General features: G+C 32.7%; 1 pseudogene; it reads left to right on the plus strand.

Moving 5' to 3' along the window:
- Positions 1 to 1,072: 1,072 nt before the first annotated feature.
- LOC115983528 lies at positions 1,073 to 4,955 on the plus strand (annotated as a pseudogene).
- Positions 4,956 to 25,270: the final 20,315 nt, after the last annotated feature.

A 25,270-nucleotide genomic window follows, 5' to 3' on the forward strand; every position in this document is an offset into this window, starting at 1 on the left:
TTTCAAATTGATTATAATTATAACCAAATCAGAATTAATTATTTATAATCACATATAGTCGAACTTAATTTGTGAGAGTACATCTTGGCCATTAAAACTTAATATGACAATAACTTTTAATCCGATGGTACGATTAAGGCTCATGACTAGTCGTTTGGATTGTTACGACATCATGATCACTTTGATGGTATGACATTAATGATCTAACAGCTTGAATTAAGATGCTATTTCTGGGTGTAAAATTACTGTTTTGTCCTTCTATGAAGTCAAATACGAGTTACAAAATTGGGTGTTAACAAAATTGCAGGTCATGTGAATTGACCTACTTATGACACGATTCTTCTCATATTACTTTTAGGTCAATCCGTTTATGATCCAAACCTGTTAAAACCCAATCCTAGCTCATAAAAACCTAAATCGTATTTGTTTCGTGTTGCCAAACATTGACACGCACATATATATCCCTCATTTTCCAATATCGTAACTTTTACCTAATGAATTATTTTAAAAATATATATTTATTGATGGGTGCCATTAGATCATTTTGTAATTAACTATTTAAAAAAAATTTAATATCACATTCATGCAAAATATAAAAAATGTGTAAAAAAAAAAAAAGGCAATTATTTTTTTATTTTCGTATAAAAATTTATAAAATAAAAAATAAAAACCCACCATTTTTTTTTAACAAATCTCCAGAATTAAATTAGTAAAATCAAATCAAATAATCACTAGATTCATGCATTGATCAAACCGCGCATTCAATTGAACCCAAACAAAATCACTATTGCCAAAAGTGGAGGTCCCTCAGATAAAATTATAAAAACCAAAAAGGAAAGTCTGGAACAGATAGCATCGTTGCGATCGCAAATTCGCAACCAAGAGAAGAGACCATATATAACCATTTCACGCGCAAAACAACACACTCGAATTTTTCAATATGAATACTCAGCTCAGCTCATCGCAGCGATACGATATGAGATCCCCGATTTTGAAGACCGAAATTCGAAAAATCTCGGAGTGGTAGTAGAATAACAGTAATATAGGTAGATCGGAAATCAAAACGAAAAAGATGGTTCCGGTATTGGCTTTAGCGAAATACAAGCTGGTGTTTTTGGGAGACAAGTCTGTCGGCAAAACCAGTATCATCACTCGCTTCATGTACGACAAGTTCGACAACACCTATCTGGTCCATTTGGCATTTTTTTTTTTTTTTTTTTTTTTTTTTTTTTTTTTTTTTGTTTGAATGAATGTGATGTAATAGTGGTTGAATTGAATTTTTAGATTCTTCGTGATGTTACAATTTTGTGTGTGTTATGTATGATGCTATGATCTAGGTGGTGTTGTGAGGGCAATGCTACAAATCAAATTCATTGAGCAAAATTGCATTGGCATTGAGATTTTTACTTGACTTGTTCAAAATTCAAATTAGAATTTAAATGATGCTAAATACTTAAACTAGAAATGAGTATTTTGATGCTTCCTCTTCTTGCGTAATAGAGGGTTCGACTAATTTAATTCATGTGGGAGGAGGGAGCATTGCTCCTAGAGCATCAAATAATTTTCTGCCAAAAATGTGGGATCTATAATTGGGGTGCATCCTTATGTGAGAGGACGATGTAGTACAAAGTGAGGGGGCCATCTCAATAGCTTGAATCATATAATGATTTTGAAATTAATGTAAGATTTGTGGTCTTTGGACATTTGTGAGTGAATTTAGCAGACTTTAGCTTTTCAAAACTTGCTTTAAGAATTGCGAGATGACACGTCTCTTGCGATCCTAATTTTGCTATTAATTGTTTTATTTAAGGAAAAATAATATCATTCAAGAAAGGATAATGAGTTTCATCATGGTCCATTTGGATTGAGGGGGAGGAAAGGGGAGTAGTGTAGAGTAGAGTATATTTAGCACAAAATTAGCTTATTTTTAACCAAGTCTACTCTACTCCCCTCTACTCTCCCTCCTTCCCCCCTCCATCCAAACAAGTTAGACTTGTTTATTGTTTGTTATCTTATATGTGTTATTAATTGATAACCAGGCTACCATTGGTATCGATTTCCTTTCAAAGACTATGTACCTTGAAGATCGAACAGTCCGATTGCAGCTTTGGTAAGATTCTTAATTTAAAGGGATTGTGAGGTATTACTATTTCATTCATTTTTTTCATTGTTGAACATATTTGAATTGCATTTTCGAAATGTTTTCTTTATTTCCACATATTAAACATCAAATTTTGAAATGTTTGATAGGGATACAGCTAGACAGGAAAGATTCAGGAGTCTCATTGCGAGCTATATTAGGGATTCCTCTGTGGCAATTATTGTGTACGATGTTGCAAGTATGTTCTTTGACTCATTTCTTTTTATGTTATGGAAAATTTTTTTGTATTTTGAGGTCTCAATCATCCATTTGCATATCCTTGTTCTGTTCATGCATCCTAAAAAATGATTGAAGTTAATTGTAGCGTCTTGCACAAAGGCACTGGTTCATATCAAACTCCCTTTTTTTTCTTGACAAGTATAATAGCTCATATCAAGCTTATGAGGCTGCTCATCTGGGAAGCACTAACGCGGCTGGGAGGGTGCCACACTAGCGCCCGATGCGGGGTGCGGCCACCGACGCTGCTGCCCGCGCGTCGGTGCCGTATCTGAGTTTTTTTTTTTGGGGGGGGGGGGGGATTCGCTCCGATTTGGGCCGAATCGGATCCTATTGGCCAAATATCGTTGTGTTTCGGCCGGAAAAAGGAAATCGGCAGTAAGAAAAAAAAAACTGAAAATATCGATGGAAATAGCCGCTGTCATCGTCACAATTTCACCGGCCTTAACCCCTTTCTTCTTCTTCTTCTTCATTGCTTCTTCGGTTTTTTTTTTTCGCCTGAGCCGCAGCCTGTTTCTTTTTTGAATAAGTTTTGTTAAATGCCTTAACATAAAAGGCTAGCTTTATTTTTATTTTTTTTTTTTTATGCCTGACCAAACACGTGAGCCACATCTTCCCTTTTTCTTTTCTTTTTTAATGGGAAGTTACACCTATTAATACTGCCACATATATCCTTTATTTTCTTTTTGGGCTGACCAAATACGTGAGCCACTAAGCCACATCTTTTTTCTATTATTTATTTATGGGAAGCCTCATCTATTTTAATACCTCTATCAATAATTCAAGTGTCAAACTATTTTGTGTACTTATTAATATCTATTTATTTTATAATTATATGAGTTTTCTATTATTATTATATAAAAAAACATGCTTAGCAATATATAAAATATATAAATAAAAATATTTTTAATAATTTTTTAATCGCTGCACCCCGCTGCACCTGCACCTTATTTTTTTCAAAAATTGCCAAGTCCCGCATCCACACCTGCACCCGTACCCGAATCTGAAAACGCACCCGTAATTCATAGCTGCTCATTCAAAAGCTTAATAGTTTTGCGCCTAATGTTTTTAAATTGATTAATTGAGTTTTATATGTTTAGTAAATTTTGTAATGATTTTAGGCACATTTTTTCTTTAGGCAAACAGTTCTTAAATACTTCCAAATGGATTGAAGAGGTTCGTACAAAGCGAGGCAGTGATGTCATCATTGTACTTGTTGGCAACAAAACAGATCTAGTGGAGAAAAGGTATTGATTATTACCTTGGTTGCAGTTTGTTTTGGATAAAATTGATTTCTTGTGTTATTTTCGATTTCAGTTGGTCAGACTGTTCCATGATCAAATGCTGACTATAGAAATGACACTTCAATTCCTCTGCTATATTTATGGTTACTTCTTACGTTATTCATTGTGAACAGTAGCAGAATCAGTTGAGTTAGAAGTGAAGCCAACTAGAAAGACAAAAATATAAAAGTCTTTCACTGGCAAAAAGTGAGGGGGAAAAATGACGGTTTTATGCTAACTTTGAGCTCTACATTTACTGCAATTATGCTCTAGAATGTCTTGATATGTATGCCTGTTTAATTTTTGCTCTTACATTTTTTATATCCTTGCCTGACCAAATTGAGGTCTACCTTAATTCCTACATTTTTAACTCTTAACTACTATTGGCAAACAACATACATACACAATTTACAAAGTTGGTAATGGAGAATATCTTTTTCATGTACATGGATGCTAAAGAGATCACTTAACAGTTCAAAGTTTCCTAATGGATATTTTTTCAATGTTAGTTATGCTTATTGTGGTTAATGTCTGTTGCATTATTTTGTGCTTATGACCTGGGCATCTTGTGAATGGTTGGACAGGCAAGTTTCTATAGAGGAAGGAGAAGCCAAAGCTCGTGACTTGAATGTTATGTTTATTGAAACCAGTGCCAAGGCCCAAGGCCGGCTTTAATATTAAGGTAAGCAATTAGTTTCCTCCACTTTCGATAGCTAATTTATACAAATGTTAATGGCTTGATGCAAGAAATTAAATACACATTATTTTGGTTGGGTGCACTTCAAATTCACTGCAGACTTCATTTTTGGAAAGAAATGGGTTTTAGTGAATTATGCTAATGATCTGACCATCAAAGGTTCTGCTATTTGCTCTTTCAAACTGTGAAATTCATTTGTTGGTCTCTTTTCAATAAGGCAAATATTCTAGATAAAGTTCATACATACTTGATGGTTACAGCAGCTGTTTCATGCTTTAGCCGAATTTCAGGTCTCCTAAAATATTTCATGTTTGACCAATCATTTATGTTATAATCTAATGAACACAATGACAACATATGATTATTTCTTTCCCAGCAAAATAAATAAATAAACAAATAAATAAATAAATAAATAAAAACCTTCTTATGTAAGCTTCTTTCTTGTTCTCAGGCACTGTTTCGGAAGATTGTAGCAGCCTTACCTGGAATGGAAACACTTTCTTCGACCAAGCAAGAAGACCTGGTTGATGTCAATCTTAAGTCTAGCAATGCAACTGCAACGCAGTCCCAACCATAGTCAGGAGGATGTGCATGTTGATACATGCTATGGACCTATGATCTAATTTGACAGTTTTTAGACCCCTTAAACAATTGATTAAACCTAATTAATTAGCCAAGTTATTACTTAGTCCAATTACAAGTCTAGGTTATCACAATCAAATAATCATATCATGCATAGCAGTGGAAAATAAATAAGACAATGATATGATCACCCAGGAAACCAAACCGGTAAAAACCTGGGGAGGATTTGACCTAGCTATCCTCAAGGTAAACTTGAATCCACTATTAGAAAGAATCGAAGTTCATACAAAAGGACTTACAAGCAGCCCCGCTTGACTTCCTAATGCTACCAACTAGTAGAACTTACTGACACGACCACGTGCAAGCTCCGAATCCACGAACTCCTTCTTTCTTGGATTCTCACCAGCTACAAGCACCCCCGCTTGTGTATTCTTTAAGCTTTAATGGCAGCAACTGTTTTGGTCATCAAGGTGTAGAGAATATCTCCTCCTTGAAAACCCTTGTGTAAAGGAAAGCTCCTCTAAATCTCACAAGAGATTTACACAAACCGCAATATGAGCAACACTAAAACGTGGCTAGGGTTTGCCTTTTATACTTAGAACAAATAAGAAACCCTAAAAGTGTTTTAAAACAACTAGGGCTGAGTTGGAAAATTCTGCAGAAAAGCAATTTGCCCGAGCTTCGATCGGTCGAGCCTAAGCTTCGATCGATCGAGCCAGGCCGAAAGCCACAGTGCTTTCTGCTTTACACTCGATTCCAACTTTACATTGACATACAACTTTGAGCTAGCTTTAAACACTTCTAAACACATTGTTTTGATCATGGTTTGCCAACAATACAAATTAGAGTTCTAAATACATAAAGTCCCACACTTTAGAACCTAACACAAGTTCTTTGCCCCGTCCATAATGTCTTATGAATCATATCATGTGTCTGTAAAGTCCTCATTGTCCTCTTTTTGTAGCTTTGTCCCTTTTTTTGGTTGCTAAAGGATTTAGTTGCCATTTGGCAAATTTTTTGAAAATACGCATTTTCAGTGAACTAAACTACAAACTTTTATTCTAAAAGTAATTATATGCAATATAAATGTTTGGGTCTATCCTTTATTCTGAAAGAATCTTTATGTTATGTTAGGCATGTGTTAAAAAGGTGACTTTTCCTACTCCAATATACAATTCTGTCACCTAGTTCTTGAGCGTAGCCCTTCCTCGCCCTCACAACCGTTAACTACATGTGACTACTTCACTTGAGGAGCTTGTAACATTGTTGATTACCCATTCACCCTTCCAAGGCTTAAAGTTTTAGCTATTGTCATCCCTCTAGTTGCACTGATTGTCCTATGCACAAGATGTATGTATTCTCACTCTCATAATGTTTAATGTACAAATTCGAAAGCTATATGAGATGCACATGTTGTGAGGAGGAAGATGTATAAATTAGATGCATGAAATGGTTTCTTTTGGATAAGTTCATTCTTAAAATTGACTTTTGGAGAGATTAAGAGAGATATGCAAAGCCAAAAAAATTCATGATGAGCTCATAAAATACCTTATGCCCTCCACTGGCATGATAAGAAGTTAAAATAAAATTGTGAGGTTCCTTTAAGGTTGTAATAGCTTTTACAATTTTTACCAAGGCTTTAGGATGGTGGATACTCATCCCTCTAATGATGACCAGAAGATAAAAGTTAGACATAGACTTTAACAATAAAAGTGCTTGAAATTGTTATAAATAAATTCATTCAAAGATAATGATGAGTTCAATTGACTTAAAAGATGTGCCACAAAGTTGGAGGTCTAAAATTCAATCTATCATTAGGCTTATACCAAAAAAAAAATAAAAACTTTTTGAGCATGGTTTTAAAAACAAAATTGTTCAATGAAATAGAAAAATGAGTGGTTCAAGATTTTTGAGTTCAGTCTATAATAATATCATAATTAATTTGATAATTATTTGAGTTACAAATAAATTAATTAAAATTATAAAATTAGAAATGTTGACTAAAAAAAATAATATCTTGAGAAATTTAAACAACTTTTAAATGTATATCACATTAACTGATGAGAAAGTGACACTAACTGATGACTCACTTCTCAATTTTCTCCTAATTTTCTTCTAAACTCTTCACTCTTTTTCAATGATTTTTCTCCTATTTATTCTCCTATACTCTTCACACGCTTGTGGATATTCACTCTTCTCCTATGAGTACTATTAGGGTTCGCAATTCATGTTTGCGAGTCAGGTTTGTGTCGTGTTGAGCTATAAGTATTCGGCTATATGGGTTGACCCGAATCCAACCTGTTTAGTAAGCATGTCAAGAACCTCAACCCTAAAACAACCTGATTATTAAACAGGTTGACCCGACATGGCATGGTTAACCTATTTAATTCACAAGTCATGTAAAGGTCAATACAAATTACTCATTTAATAACCAGTTTGATTAATAAGTCATACCAGACTTGAATAACATGTTATCAATTCTTATATATCTAAAATTAAAAATACAATTACAACCATAAATATAGTAATAAACATATAATTACAACAAAAAACTAAGCAATAGTAATAACAAAAGCTAATATCTTTATAAGCAAAATAGGTAAGACAGGTTCGCATGTTGAACTCGAACACGACCCGTTTATTAAATGGGTCAATCGTGTTGACCCGAGTATGACTCGAACTCTCTCATGACCTATTTATAAACAGGTTAGTCGTATCAAGTTTGTGGGTCATGTCAGATTTTTTTATGTCAGATTTACAGGCATGAGTTTTCTATATGTGTAGAATGAGTTTTCTCATATTTAAATATGAGAATCTTACCTAACTATTTGATTATATTTGTAAAATCCCAATCAATGTGTACTCTTTCTCCTAGAAATCACTTGAAATGGGAATTTTACCTCCTTCACTCACTAAACTTTCTCCTGTGAACAAACTATTTGATTATACATGTAAACTCCTAGTCAATGTGTACTCTTTCTCTGAAATAGTGAGAAATCACTTGAACAAACTATTTGATTATATGTGTACTCTTTCTCACATTTAAAAAATAATCTCCTATTTAAAGAGTTTTGTGGCAGGAATTTTCTATATGTACCGAAGTCAAACTTGATCAAACTCTTTCATTTTTTTATGTGAGAATGCACTTGATAGTTAATGCACTGGATAGTTAATCAATTTATGCAAAGATAATTGTTGTTTCGCAGAATTTTTTCCACTAGTCATATTGGGTTTGTGGGTAGTGTTAGATTTTGCCAACCTCCTATTTAAAAAGTTTTGTATGAGGTTCCGAAGTCCATATTCTCATATTTTTCCCTTTCATACATATTCCTCTCAGTATTATTATGTATTTTCCGAAGTCCATATCTTGTATGAGGTTCCAAAGTCCATATTCTCATATTTTTCCCTTTCTTCATTTCAGTCCTAATCTTCATATTCTCATATTTTTCCCTTTCTTACATATTCCTCTCATATTTTTCCCTTTGGTGGTTCTCATGGTGGTAGTGTAGACTCTTCTCACGTTTCAAAGTCTTTCAACTCTTATTCCGTGTGTTTCTCTTTGTCTTCTCCAACATTATATTAACCTTGTTTTTATCATCATTAGCCAATGTGGGATTTCACTCACAAACTGGATCACTTTTGTTTTCCTACTCTCTTAGTTGTTTGTGATATTTTCTTAGGTTGTCTCTTTTACATACAAGAGTGCTTAGTGAAATATTATCGAGCAGAGGTTTCCATACACAATATATAGATTCTCAATTTTGATTAGCAAATGGACACTAATGACTTTGTATTTGTCTTTCTGTGCTTCTGAAACAGATATTATGACGTGTGCTACATGCAAGATCATGAAAAAGGGATGCAAAGATGATTGTTGTTTCACAGAATTTTTTCCACCTCAAGATACAGAGATGTTTCAGAAACTCAAACTCCATTTCCCAGTCAAAGTGATGAGAGCAATGTTGAGTAATGCTAATACTACCAAGGAAGCAAAGAAACAGCATGTACAAAAGTGGTGTGACTTCATCAATGCTATAGGAGAAGAAAAGCAATCAGGGTCATCCTCTTCAAAGAATGAAAAGAAAGAATTGCAAGCTTCAAAATGTCAAGTAGCCTTGTCAAACGAACTAGGATGCAAAGACACTTGTTTATTTGTAGATTTATTCTCACCTGAGGCAAAAGAAATAATTGTTAAAATAAAAAATGAACAAGGAATGGAGTGGGTGGAAACAGAGGTGAAGCCGAAGTTAGAAAAGCTGCGGAGGGAAATCGATGAAGTACTGGTGGCTGCGCAAATAATGTTGGACTTTAAGAACAACGGTGATTAGCAGTGACATGGGGTTGTTATTGGGCTTTCAAAAGAAAAACAATTTGTGATTGGGCCTCCCTATTTGGTTGGCCCAATTAAATAGTATCTACTTTAATGCTATTTCTGTAAGTGTTCTGTTATTATGAATAAACTAGCTCATGAGTTCCCGCACGATGTGTGGTGCAACTCATTATTAGTTTTCGCCAATATTTCAATAAGATTTAGTTTAACTGGTTGACATCTCAATTTCTAATAGAAACATTCAAATTCAGATCCCTCACACTCAACTATCGATGTATATAAAAAAATTTCAATAACTTTCTTTGTAAAAAAAAAGGTAATCTTTAGTTATTTTATAGACAAGATAGAAAGACACTAAGAATAGTGTAGTGATTTGATCATAGTATATATATGCGTTTTTAAATTGAAAATTGTATGATATATTGGGTCATATAAATAGGCATGTTTCATGCTTAACAAAAATGCAAATATCCTTCAAATTATTTCTTTTACATTTTGGATTTTGTGCTAGTAAAGTTTTTTTTTTTTTTTTTCCCCCTTTTTGTTGGACATTGTTTCAATAGTTGCAAAGACAACTAAAATTTTAGTAAGAATATCATATTTCAAATCAATTGTTCATCACATAAAAAAAAAATCAATTTTTTCTCATATAAATCTTAGAAAAATGATATTAAAATTTCATTATGCTTAAAATAATTAATATAACAAAATAAACATATTCATTCTATTAATTATCTTTCTATTTACATAGAATAAATACTACAATGTTAGTTCCACATACATACATACATATAAGTATGTGTGTGTGTGTGTGTCTATATATATATATATATATATATATATATATATCACATGTCACTGAAAGGAATCAAGAAATTTAAAGGGTTAAGATTAATTTTTAGTGAATTCACAAATTTTATTTTTTAGTTTTTAGTTTTTGTGTTAATTTTTGTCAAAACAACTAAACATGAGGAATAATGTCAATGTTGTAAATCTAGTATTATTATTCCAACTAAAAATTATTTCTTAAATAAAGTTTATAAAAATAATCTTATAAATTCATTTAATATAAATAATTAATGCACAACTATAGATATCTAGTATATACATTTACTCTATTAGCTGATTCAATGAAGTAGTAATTTGATATAAATGCAAACTCTTTGACGTAGAAGCCTAAAAAAAAAAAAAAAAAAAACTACAAGGAATGCGCCACTTGGCACAACTCCATGCTCTCCAACATGAGGTTTCTACTTTTAGTGTGTAACCCCGTGCATATGTACGGATACATTTAAAAACAATCACAATTACATATATATAATTTAGAATCTAATTAGATCTAGACTCTTCTATTTTTGCATTCAATAATTTACTTGCTACAAAAACTAAAAAATTAGATGGAACACATACGTAAAATTAAACACCAATTAAAATTCAATTTAGAATCTAATTGAACTTAGACTCTTTAATTTTTGCATCTAATAATTCACTTGACACACAAATTTAAAAATTAGATGAGACACATGGCACAAAATTAGACTCCAATTTAGAATTTAATTGGATTTTCTCTTAACTTTGGCTATTAATATATACTAGTCATAGACCCGCGTGTTGCACGTGATAATTTTTAGGAACTAAAAATTTTTAGTTCCTAGACTTTGTAAATAATTTAAAAAAAATAGTTTTATCATATTTTTTATAATCTTGTTTATATCGTTTATTACCATTATTATATATTTATTGGTTAATAATTTGCACAACATAGACATTAAATAGGAGGGAAATTTGTTCATTAAATTTTTTTAATTCATGGTGTGTGTGTGTGTGTGTGTGTGTATATATAAAAGGTTAAATGAAATGTCAAAAAATGAGGTTATAAAAATTTTCAACTTTATTTCTAATATAATTTCTAAGTTGCCAAAGAACATCTCATTTTTAGTTATGAAGGGAAATATAATTTCCCTAGTTAGAGTTTGATTAGTTTTAAGTTTAAATTTAGTATTATTATATTTAATTATTGATTATTGATTTAATTAAGTGAATGCAGTGGTTGATTTTATTGCACTATAAAGTTTTTAATGTCCTCCGTATAGTCAGTCATTTTTATTTTATTTCTTACTCCTTTTGGCCACTTTTTTATTTTCCAAATAATGGTTACTATTGATGTTTGATTTCATTTCATTTTTTCTTCTGTCATTTATTCTTGATTACTTTGTATGTTCCCTCTCTAGTTGTATTTTATGGTTATTGATAAGTTAAATAGTTATAGATGTATTTACGTTAATGGTATATCAAAGGTTTTTTTTTTTTTTTTTTTTCAAGGAAATATGAAAGGCATTTTTCTAGTTTGGTCTCAATCAATTAAGACATCTATAATATCTTAACGGAAGTAATAATGAGCATTAAATATTTTTTTTTTTTAATGTATGAAGCAGTTAGGTTAGTGGTATGTCAAAATTTAAAAAAATATTAAAAAAATTTCCAAGGAAATGTAAAAGGTCTTTTTTTGAAAAAAATAGATGGGAACTTTTTGAATTGTAGAAATATGATTTTTTTAATTACCTTGTTTATAGACTTCATTATTAAGTTATAATCATCTAAATTATAGTAGACCGCACAAGATAAACATGTATAGATGATTTTTTTTTTCTTATTATTTATTATTCATGAATCATTATTTCATTGTTTACTTATAAATATCTAAATTAAATTTTTTTAAAAAAATATAAATTAAAATAGATGAATATGTAGAGATAAAACTATATGAAAAGTTAAAACTACTCAAAGTGAACGTTTAACCACTGGTAGATATGTGTTTTTTGAAGACTAAAAATTTGCTTGATTGCTTTACCTGGAACTATATAACTATGCAAATATTGTCATAAATGGTTCCATCATTTGCAAATTATCCAGTTTGGTGGCCTTACATGAACTCATGTTTTGTGACAACTTTTTTTTTTCTTTCTTTTTGCCGAAACAGCATAAGAATATTTAAACTTAAGTTATCATATGTGGTAACTGTAAAAACATGTTAGTGATATGAAAAATAGAAAGGTTTAAATTTAAAAAAAAAAAAAGCATTTTTAGTAGATTGTAATATAAAACTTTTTTTTTCTCAATACTTTATATAACTTTTCTCATAAGTTCAATATTGTTGGCATCCTTTAAAAATAATACATAATATTTTTGAGAAGAAGAAGAAGAAGCAGACGTGATGATAACACATAATATAAAATTATAAAGTTTGCGTGATTTAAATTTGTGGGAAAAAAAATTAATATAGTCATGATAAAGGTTTTTATCTGAATGATATCTAGTAGTCCATATTTTTTTAGTCTTGATTCAAAAATCCCATTCTCAATAGCCTTATAAGACTACAAATTGCTCAATCTATAGGCCTAGACACATTCAAAGAGTGCTATCTAAATTATAAATTATATGACCTTTTATCACACAAGTATTTTGATTCTCCTAATGTATAGTAAAGGAAGGAAAGTGTGTGTCTAGCCATTTTCTTGATTTGTGTTGCATAAGTATGGAGGATGTGACTGAATTTAAATGTTGAATAAAATAAGATAAGAAGTAAAAAGGGTAAAAATAATATATATATATATATATATATATATAACAATAAACATTAAATTATCCAAGTCATTTTAAGTAATATAATAACATTATATTATTATAGACTATATGTATAATGCAGTAGGATAATATTTAATAATCAAAGAGAATAGAAAAGATAACAACTTAAAACATAAAACTAAATTGCATCAACCTAAAGTAGAATTCTAATTAACACAAAAATTCATCAACTTAAGTATGAATGCAATAAAAAAAATGAAAAACAAATTGAGAGAGAGAGAGAGAGAGAGAGAGAGAGAGAAGTAATTTTTTTTGTGTGAGAAAACTATGTATAGAATGAAAAAGATAACGTCAAATTTATAGTAATATGTTAAGAATAAGAAGAGTCAAAATAAAGGAAGATAAAAGGGTAGAGAATGAATGATATTAAGATAGAAAGTAGTGGGGAGATGAAGAGATAAAAGGGAGGGAGAGTTTTGGAAAATTAATAGTAAAAATAATGATTAAAAATATTTTAATTTTTAAATATTGGATTTTTTAAGTCACCTTATTAAATGAAAAATTGTTTTAAAAAATATATAGGAAAAATTAGAAATAAATAAAAGATAATGACGTCACTGTTGAGGTGGCTCAATCAGAGCGTAGCAACAATAAATATACAGTTCATCTTTTAGATATATATAGATAAATAAAAAAGGGGTCTTCGTCTTCGAGACTTTCACGGAGTTCGTGTTGATTTGTTTTGATGAACCAAAAAAAGGGGTCTACGAGGAGTGCGTGTTGTTGCTCGTAAGTAAACTCTGAATTTGTTCTGTTATTTTTTGTATTTACAATGTTGTTGTTGTTGTTGTTATTATTATTATTTTTTTGGGACTGAAAAAAAAAAAAAAAAGAGACAAGTAAACGCCCTTTCACAATTGACAATTTGTTGAACTTAGGATATACACTCAGAACTGGAAGTATCCTTCTTCAATTGCTATGTATAACGTTTTATTTTTATTTTTAAATATACGAAAAAAATTGTAGGGTTTTATTTGAAAGATAAAAATTCAGAAAATTGATGTAATTGCAAATTGATAGGTTAAGATTTATTGTGCATTTGCAATCTGCTTCACCGTCGTAGTAGACTATTGTGTAGTTTGGTCAAAATTCAACAAACTGCTATGTGAAAAAATGTAAATAACATACCCTTACTTTTCTTGTTCTGTTTTCCTGTTTATTTTATTTTACAAAATAATAGAAAGTAGTAAAAATAGGCCAAAAAAAAAAAATTTCCACTTTACTCCCAATAACTTTGATCAATTGTCATTTTATTCCATGAAGTTCTAAAATTACCATTTTAGTCCATTAACTTTGATAATACAGTCATTTTAGTCCTTTCGTACATTGTGATTAAAAAGTTTCAATTAAGGTCCGTTTGGGAACAGTTTATTTAGCTGAAAGTATAGAAAAAAAAAAGTTAAAAACTAGCTAAATAGTACAATGAAATCCATAAATAGTAGTGTAGAAAAAAAAAGTTAAAAGTTAGCTAAATAGTACAATGAAATCCATAAATAGTACCAAAAAGTAGCTACAAAATCAAATAAGCTAAAAGTTTTCGTCACTTCCCAAACGGACTCTAAATCTCTTAAAAAGACTTTTTTTTAACTTAATGGACTAAAATGACAAATTTTCAAAGTTAATGGACAAAAATGACAATTAATCAAAGTTATAAAGAGCAAAGTGTATTTTTGCTTAAAGTGCACTTCAGTCAAGGAAGTAACAAAGAGTATAATTTTAGATAGAATAGAAATACATGTGGTTTTATTGTTAGTGGTGTGCTTAAAAGCGGAGGTGAGTGATACCAAGGAAAAGGTGAAGCAGAATGAGGAGAGTGGAAATGAAGCCGTGGTAGTGGCATTGCTTCAGATGAGGGGAAGCTTCTGCCCAATCCCAATGTACAAATTGATGAACATGAATCCCACGAGGCTGCCAATGAACTATAGCTCAACTGGAACCTCCTCCCCTTGTAAGGTGGAGGGTGAGGTCATCGGTTCAAGATCCACTGGATGCATTAGTAACTTACCAATTAAAAAAGGCTGAGTCTCCTTGTCATTCTGTGCCAGTGGAAGGTACTCCGATTCGATGACTTGCCTCAGAAGAGTAATACAGGCAGTGATTGCAGCAATGACAACAAGAATATCTTCCACATGTCATCTTGAGACCACTGAACCAGATTTTGCAGTTTCCAAAACTAAATGTTGTCAAGTAGTGCCTGATGCCTGATGCCAAAACTGCTTTTGATTCTGACACCCTACCTACAACTACAACTCATAATGAACCTGCTACACCGTGTGCTCAACCTTTTGATGTAAAATCTCAAATTCTCAATGAGAGAGAATCTGATGTTAAGGTGAATTAAAAATATGTTACTACACCTGTAAAAAATGGAAACTCAAACTCAAAGCCTTCGTGCCTTTTGGACGATGACCATATGTCCCAAGGTACTGAATCAAGAACAGAAGAAAAGCGATCGGCTTTTGATGAAGGAGCTTGCGAATTTATGTAGAGAGAAGCATGGAATTACAACCTCCTAAGTTTTATGTGGATGGTTTGAATTGCCTCAAGTAAGTTTTTTTGATCAATTACATTCATATTATTTTCTTCATAATTAGTATATATGTTGGAACACATTTTTAGTTCACATGCATTATTAATCCAGTGCCTTAATTTGAATTACCATTTTTTTTTTTGTTTGGTGAAGCTAATCACACCAGAGCAATTGTCAATGCCAATTATAGTAACTTATTAAAAAAATGCCAACCTACTAGTAATTTTGGAAATGGCTTTTTCCTCAACTTTTGTCGTCAAAGAGTAGCTCGGATTATTGGATGCATTAGTAGTTCTTTTGATTTCAAGAAGTCATAGCATTGGCAATGAAAGCAATTCAAATGTGTTAAGTACACTCAGGTGATGATGTCTTCTGGGTGCCATTTGTCACAGGACCTATGTTGGAAAACTTCTTTGACCCTCCTTGCTACATTTAGCATGCTTTACATACTTTTTTATTCCTGATTACTTGGCCAACATGTAGCAGAGGTATTGTCACGTCCCATTCTTTGTAAATAAAAATAGTATAATGGTTTACATATAATATCATAATGAAGAGGACATTTACAGAAATAAGTGAACTGATGCTCTAAAATAGTACAATCATGACAATATGTTTTTATTTTAGTTGTTTTCTGAGTAATTAACTATATACCTTTTTCAACCTGTAGGTACCATTTTTAGTGTGTGTCTGTGTAGGGTGCTTCCAAATATCTATCAATCAATCAATCATTGAACTTCAGAATTTGATTTTTACTTTTTCTTCACATTCTTTCCATTTTAGGTGTGCCCTTTCACATACTCCATGAGTAATTGCGTTGCACACCCTTATGGTGAACTTTATATTACATTACTTGCCCAAAAATGAAAGAAACGAGCTATATATTATCAAATAAAAAGGTTAAAACTAAGAAAATATGCAAGAAAGGTGGATGCATTATTTCCAATTATCCATTATTAGTGTAAAAATTCAATGCAAGTAAAGTTCACTAAAACAAGGTCCAAGGACACAAATTTAAGTTGGGGTTTGTTTCTTGGCATGTTCTGATGCCTATAGAATTATGTGCTACGAGTTAATTTTCCACACTGCTATTGAATTATGACTTATGAGCCATTATTGCAGTTTTCCTGATTCTTTAGGCAGTTGCTAACAATGGTACATTTTTGTCTTCTCTTTATGGTTAGGTGACCTCTTGTAAGTTGTATTAGCAAGTGGGAGTCTTTCAAACCCCCAAAGTAAAAAACACGACATTTGATCTTGTTTATCACTACTGTCCTATTTTTTCCTTGCCATTACCAATATTGTTATAATCTCATATACATGAACTCCATTAATTACACATTGCAAACTGTTAGGTTCTAAAGACTTAGGTATTTATGTATTTAGAACTCTAATGTGTATTGTTGGCAAACCATGATCAAAATAATGTGTTTAGAAGTGTTTTAGTCTTGCTCAAAGTTGTGTATTTTATGTAAAGTTGGAATCGAGCTAATGCAGAAAGAATTATGCATTTCGACCTGGCTCGATCGATCAAAGCTTAGGCTCGAACAATCGAATCTCGGACAGAATGTTTTTTTCTGCAGATTTTCAACTCAGCCCTAGTTGTTTAAAACGTTTTAGGGTTTTCTAATTTGTCTTAAGTATAAAAGGCAAATCCTAGTCACGTTTTAGTGTTGCTCATATTGCTATTTGTGTAAATCTCTTGTGAGATCTAGAGGAGTTTTCCTTTGCACAAACTTAGGGTTTTCAAGGAGAAGATTTTATCTACACCTTAATGATCAACTTGGTTGCTGCCATTGAAACTTAAAGAAAACACAAGCGGCTGTGCTTGTATCTGGTAGTGAATCCAAGAAAGAAGGAGCCCGTAGATTCGAAGCTTGCATGTGGTCGTGTCAGTAAGTTCTACTGGTTAGTAGCAATAAGAAGTCGAGCGTGGGGGTTTGTAAGTCTTATTTTATGAATTTCGATTCTTTCAAGATAGTGGATTCAAGTTTACCTTGAGGATAGCTAGGTCAAATCCTCCCCAAGTTTTTACCGGTTTGGTTTCATGGGTGATCATATCTTGTGTTATTTATCTTTCCGCTACTTTGCATGATATGATCTTTGTGATTGTGATAACCTAGATTTGTTAAATTGGACTAAGAAACAACTTAGTTAATTACCTAGGTTAAATCTATTGTGTTTTAAGGGGTCTAAAAACTATCAAGTGGTATCAGATTGGGTTGCTCTCTTGTTGTTGATCTTTTGATCACTGAGCTGATCCTTAACCGCTGTTGTCATGGAACACGGACACTCTCTAGTTATTCCTCCACACTTTGATGGGAATAATTATGCTTATTGGAAAGTAAAGATGAAAGCATTCCTGAAATCGATTGATGAGAGAGTCTGGAACTCCGTTGAATACGGATGGGAAAAGCCCACTACTCCTGTTAGTGAGTGGGAAATTTCTCAAAAAGAAGCAGTTGCGTTCAATAGCAAGGCTATGAATGCTATCTTTAATGTTGTTTCTATGGAGGAATTTAAGAGAATCTATAATGTTGAAGTTGCTCATACTGCTTTAAATATCCTCCAGACTGTGCATGAAGGCACAAAGGCTGTCAAAATCAATAAATTGTAGCAATTGACTTCTAAATTTGAAAACATTAGGATATCTGATGATGAATCTTTTGATAAATTCTATGCTAAATTGAATGATATTGTTAATTCTGCTTTTAACTTGGTTGAAATCTATGATCAACCTAAAATTGTTAGGAAGATTCTTAGATTTTTAACTGAAGACTTTAGACCCAAGGTGACTGCCATTACTGAAAGCAAGGATGTAGACTCCATCCCTGTTGATGAACTTGTAGGATCTCTTCAATCTTATGAGTTGGATCTACCCAAAACTACCAAATCCAAATTAATGGCTCTTAAGTCAGTTGATGATGTTGAAGGTGGTGGATTTGATGATGAGCTCTCTGCTACAAAGATTGCTTACCTTGCGAAGAACTTTAGAAACTTTCTCGGGAATAGTAACAGAAAGGCAAGAGGCACGAACACTGTTGAATCTAGAAACTTTAGGAAGCATGATCCCACTAAGGTTAACAATAATGATAAACCTAGAGAAAAAGTAGGTCAATCTTCTAATAATTCTTTGGGTTCTCAGTGTTTTGGATGTTAAGAGTATGTTCACATGAAATCTAAATGTCCTACCTATTTGAAGTCTAAGGGTAAAGTTATGGCTGTAACCCTTAGTGATGGTGAAGTTTCTGATAATGAGTCTGATTGTGATGAAGATGGAAACTTCATTGCTTTCACTGCTACTGCTGTAGTCAATGAGAGCATCTTTTTTGAAGAGAACCCTTTTGATGGGGAACACTCTGAGAATGCAAATCTTCAAGAGGCCTATAATAAATTTTGCAAAGTTGCTGTAAAGGACGCTATGAATGTTGAACTTGGCCTGAAGAAAATTGAATCTCTTGAGCTTGATAAGAAGAATTTGCTTGTAAAATTGTTTGATGCTAATGAACTTTTGAACAATATGAAAACTAAGAATATGCGTTTGCTTGATAAAGTTAAATCTTTGGAACTTGATTTATCTGTTGCTAGATCTGCTAGTTCTAAACTTGATCAAATGTTGAGTGTTCAAAAGTCTCCTTCTGACAAATCTGGTTTAGGTTATGTTGAAAGCATCTCTGTGTTTGCTCCCCATTCCACAACCTTTGTCCCTTCATCTTCTTCTGAACCTTCTGTGAGTGAGATTGTGAGTGAAACTATGAAACCCCCTGTGAGTGAGATTGTCAAACCCATAGAAGTTTCATCGTCTAGGAAGATTAGGGTTGATCTGAAAAAGTCTAAAACTAAGAAGCCTACCCTATCTAAGGACAAAACACATGATAAGCCTGCATGGGTTTGTCACTTTTGTGGAAAGTCTGGACACATACGTCCAAACTGTTACAAGCTGCAAGCTGCAAAGAGAGCAAACAAACCAAAAGTACCTGTGCCTCAAGCACAAGATCCTATGGTACTTATTGGTAAATTGGTAAAGGCTTTAAACCTTTATTCCAATCCTGGAGTTGGTAATCATTCCCATGTGAATAAGAACTCCAATGCTCATGGAGCATCTAAAAGGTTTTGGATGCAAAAGACTCAAACTAATTGAGTCTTTCTGATATGGTCCTTGTGCTTCATTGCTCTACCCTTTGTGACCATGGTTCTTTGGTTTTTTTTTTTTTTTTTTTTTTTTTTTTTTTCTAGGTTTTTCATTGCATAACATTCATGCATTTCATTCTTTTTTATAAAAAAAAAAAAAAAAAAAAAAAAAAAAAAAGAAAAAGGGAAAAAGGGAAGAAAAAGGAAGCAAAGTGTGTTTTGTACTATGCTTCTTGGTTTTTGAGAATAAGGTTGGTCAATTTATTTTCACATAACATGTCGTTTGTACCTTGTTTAGCTTTGATGAGCTTACTTTTTGCACTTTACTAGTTAAAGCTTTGTAGTGCATATTGTGTGTGAAAGATGTTTATGGTTTTTGATTACTCTGTCTTAATCTTGATGTCACATGTTTTTGACTGTCGGACTTGAACTTTTAGAGAAAGGCATAAATAACCATCTCACCATTGTTCTCTAGCCAATCATGAACATCTTAGTGCATATCGTAAGATTTCGTGCTCGAGAAAATGTAGCACATGTACAAAAAGAACATAAGGTAAAGTCTCAGTTTAAATTGCTTAATACTTAAAATTGGTGTGTACTATTAGGCTTGATGCCAAAATTACATGACTTAAAATTGGTGTGTATATTATGAGGCATAAATTCAAGAAACTTACATGATTGCAAGCTTATGATTTAGGAGATGTGGGAGTTATATGATGTAACTCTTTAGGTGTTAGTCTCTTTTAAATTCTTTGTGATGAATTTTGTAGACTTTGTGATTGATTGCTTTTCACATATCACCTCACATGTATCTTAAAATTTTGCTAGTTACACACACTACACAAGTTACTCTTTGCTAAACATTGTACATGTTATTGTGTGTGTTTATGGTCTGACCAACGAAGTTTTGCAAATACCTTGAATTTTGTGCAAAATTAACTTGATGTTTGAAAATTTATGAAGAATGCAAGAAATTTTAATTTTGGGAATTTTGGGCTTAAATTCTTGTTTTTGAAAATCACATCATCACATACTCATGCATTTTGTTCTTCAATTTCAATGCTTTGAGTTGTTTCTGAATTTTTTTTCAAAAACTGTGTTTTTCCTCAAATTTAGTGAGCCTCTGCCCATTTTGATTGATCCATTCTATTTTTCGATCAATCGAAATTTTTTAAAATATGTTTTAGAGAGCCTCTGTCTGTTTCGATCGATCGAAACTGATTTTCGATCAATTGAAATTTTTTTAAATTGTTTTATTAAGTCTCTGTCTGTTTCGATCGATCGAAGCTATTTTTCGATCAATCCAAACTCGTGAATCAAGGTTTTTTTAAAACTCAGATTGGATTGTTTCAAACTTACTTTTTTCAAAATTTCCTTTCTCTCTCTCTCCGACTTGGCAAGGCTCCACTGAGGATTTTTTGTCGTTTTCGGCCAAACTTTTTGCAAGGTTTTTCTCTTCCAAGGCCGGTAAGACCTTTATACCCTTCCTTTTGCATTTATTTTCATGTTTTCATACATAAACTCATGCATTTTAAGGGGATTTTCGGAACTTTTCACTATTGGGATTTTTGTTGAATCAATCCTCTTTTTCTGAAATTGATCATTGGATTTTGCTCCTATATTGTTATATTCATGATATATGTTGGTTAATTTGATCAATTTGAGGCTTTGTGAAAAATTGAAAATTCTAGGGCTTGTAATTAACCCAAATTGGGGATTTTGTTCAAATTTGGTTAAATTGATGAAATTGGCTTGTTGATTTGATGTAATTGGTCATTATTTTCTGAACTCTATCTTGTATGATGATCAATTAGTCAAATTCTTTCCAACTGATCAAGTGGTTTTTCAAAATTTTGGGGTTTTTGTGTTAGAAACTCTATGCTCAAGCCAATTTTGTGAATTTGAACCTAATTTGAACTTAATTGCACTACATTAGGACATGCATCATGCCATTTAATTTGTTCATGCATCATATAGATTTTTGTTCTATATTTTTTTGTGCTAACTTGCAGTTTGCCCTTGGTATTTTTTTTGTTTTTGTTCCTTTGCTTTGTGTTTTGGTCCTTATCCTAGCACCATGCCTAGGAAAACTAGAGCCTATAGGACCCCTTCCACTTCCTCTGAGTCTCCCTCTAGGAGTGAGGTGTTTAGGAATGATAGAAGCAGAGAGGCCTTTGAGACTTTGAACAGTAAGCATAAGATTTGGGCTAAGCATGCTGTGATTTTAGATGAGATTGATCCGGCCATTAAGGCTAACTTTGAGTCTAGAGGTTGATTGCCTCTCTTAGAGATAGATCATCCACCCCTAACCGCCCTGATTAGAGAGTTCTTCTCGAACATCTCTTGCCACGTCTATGATTCCAATACCCTTGTTAGGAGTTGGATACGAGGTGTTGAGTTCACCATTACCCCTCGGGTAGTGGCTGAGGCTCTAGGGGGTTCCGGTTGTTCGGGAGCCTGACTATCCCTATGATGTGTCTCCTTCCTTAGATGTTGTCATGTCTTACATCACTGGGTCATCTATCCAGTGGGGTTCTGATCCTCGAATCACATCCGCTGAGCTTACCGAGACTGCCTATCTTTTCTTTAGGATAGCGTGTCATTTATTGTGGCCTATTTCTCATTTCCACACCATCCCTCTAGAGCGATATATGTTTTTGTATGCGTTCATTTCTAGTGCGTCTATCAGTTTCCCTCATCTGTTCCTTCGTTCTTTGAACGAGGTTCATAGGAACTGCTGCTGCTGATGCTGATGTTCCTCCACCGACTACTTCGGATGATTTAGACATTCGACGTACGTTGGATCATGTCTTGACCGTTCAGGCGGCTCATGGTCAAATTTTGGTGGACGTGCTCGATGAGATCCGTGCCTTGCATGCGGAGTTGGCACAGTTTAGACGCTCTTCCACACCACCTCCCTTTTGATGATGGATTTTGTTTGCCCTTTGGCATTTCGTCACAAAAAGGGGGAGTACATTGTAGAGTTTTTGTTTTCAGGGGGAGAGTATTTTGTTGGTTGGAGCTTGTGGAGTTTAGATTGTATTTAGGTGCTTCACATTGTATTTTATCTTTTTAGCTCTTGCCATGTTTTTGATGGGATATTCATGTTAGGGGGAGTGTTATTTTTTGTTACCTTATATGTTTCTTGTTTTAAACTGTTTGTTAATTTATATTTATGAGTTATTCATTGATATATGTGTTTATTGTGTGTTGTTTGAAATCAAGAATTTAATTTGTTTACTTGTATTTTTTCCACACATGCGGTTATGCATTTTGTTTAGTATTTCAAAAAATATACAGGTTGATTCAATTGAGCTGTTGTCTACACTTGCAACTGATGGATAGTAGTTAGGATTAAATTTTTTTTATGAGCATTATTTGTGTAAAGGGCTTTTATTTTGTAAACTTTGAGTTTCTAGTTGTGTTTTGTCACGGATTGTCAAAGGAGGAGTTTGTTAGGTTCTAAAGACTTAGGTATTTATGTATTTAGAACTCTAATGTGTATTGTTGGTAAACCATGATCAAAACAATGTGTTTAGAAGTGTTTTAGTCTTGCTCAAAGTTATGTATTTTATGTAAAGTTGGAATCGAACTAATGCAGAAAGAATTATGCATTTTGGCCTGGCTCGATCGATCGAATCTCGGGTAAAATGTTTTTTCTGCAGATTTCCAACTCAACCCTAGTTGTTTAAAACGTTTTAGGGTTTTCTAATTTTTCCTAAGTATAAAAGGCAAACCCTAACCACATTTTAGTGTTGCTCATATTGTTGTTTGTGTAAATCTTTTGTGAGATCTAGAGAAGCTTTCCTTTATACAAACTTAGAGTTTTCAAAGAGAATATTTCATCTACACCTTGATGATCAACTCGGTTACTGCCATTGAAGTTTAAAGAAAACACAAGTGGGTGTGCTTGTATCTGGTGGTGAATCCAAGAAAGAAGGAGTCCATGGATTCGAAACTTGCACGTGGTCGTGTCAGTAAGTTCTACTGGTTGGTAGCAATAAGAAGTCGAGCGTAGGGGCTTGTAAGTCTTATTGTATGAACTTCGATTCTTTCAAGATAGTGGATTCAAGTTTACCTTGAAGATAGCTAGGTCAAATCCTCCCCAGGTTTTTACCGGTTTGGCTTCCTGGGTGATCATATCATGTGTTATTTATCTTTCCGCTGCTTTGCATGATATGATCTTTGTGATTGTGATAACCTAGATTTGTTAAATTGGACTAAGTAACAATTTGGCTAATTACCTAGGTTAAATCTATTGTGTTTTAAGGGGTCTAAAAACTATCACAAACCATTTTTCCTGTTCTTAATATTGTAGATATTTTCTTCTTGTATAAAGTATCCATAAATAGTCTTATCCTTTAATCTGTGAACTTTGAGGACAAGTGAATCATTTATCTAGTCACTTGTTATGTCAAGCAACAAAGTCCCTTTCAACAAGATTGTGGAAAGAAAAAAATGAAAAAAAAAACAAAAAAATAGTCACTTTATTATAAATAAATAAACATAAGAGACCACTTTTAGATGCATGTTATTCAAGTGAAATATGGAGTTTCTTAGGACTAGTAGACAACAAACTTGGTCAAAGGCGAGTTATTAGGACTGGTTAGAGAGGTTTTCTGGGTTTGTGACGTTTGTAGTAAAGATGGTAGGGGCATTTAATTTTGGCATATTATGTGATGTGAAATAACGTGAAGAGAATCATTTCCTGATTTGCTCCTAATAGCTATGGATAAGGAGAAAGGATGTTCCCGTTAATTCTTATGTGGAGTACTCAGAAGACGGGCTTTTGTTCTTGAAATCTTAGGTTTGTTAGAGATTTTCAAGACCAGGAATTAAAGTCATTCAATTCTTTGATGGGCCTATTATATTCTAACATTACAGTGGGTGAGGATGTTGATAGACTGTTTTGGAGCCTTGTTGTAGCTCAATTGGCATCTCTTGTACATTTAGGGTTCAAATCTCCCCTTCCCCAAGTATCACTTTTTAAAAAAAATATTTTAAAAAAAAAATGTTTTGGAAGCCTAACGAAATAGTACATTTGATGTCTAATCTTTTTACAAGGTTTTGAGAGTTTAGGTGATACGTAATTTCCTGTGGAGTGGTGTAATAAAGTGCCTAAGAAATCCTTTTTTATGGCGGTCTGGATGGTTGCACTGGACAAAATTTGAACTTTGGATAATTGTCAAAGAAATGTTAATCTACTGAACTGTGTTGTATGTGTGATTCTTGTGAGTAAATAGTTGATCACCTTCTATAGTTCTACTTCATTTCTCACAAGTTGTGGTTTCTTTTCTTGGCATGATTTGGAGTTCTTTACATGATGCAGTAACAATAAGAAGGTAATTTCATGTATTTTGATTGGAAATTATTGTTTGAGTGACATAAGAGTAGGCTGGTGTGGATTGCAACTCCTTTTTGTCTCATGTCAATTATTTGGAAAGTAAGGAATAACTGGACTTCCAACACTGTTGATCTTTCTACTCTTGAGCTTAAGAATCTCTTTTTGACAACTTTGTATGACTGGATGTCAGCTTATTGTGATGTTTGTATCTCTTCTTCTTCTTATTGTAATTTCTATTTTTAGAATTTTTATATCCCATGAATTTTCTTTTGTAATTTTTAAGTCTACTACTTGTATGCTTCTTTGATTTAATTCCATCATAAAGTACGTTATTGAGAGAGAGAGAGAGAG

Source organism: Quercus lobata, chromosome 4, assembly GCF_001633185.2.
Source record: "Quercus lobata isolate SW786 chromosome 4, ValleyOak3.0 Primary Assembly, whole genome shotgun sequence".
Classification (NCBI taxonomy): Eukaryota; Viridiplantae; Streptophyta; class Magnoliopsida; order Fagales; family Fagaceae; genus Quercus; species Quercus lobata.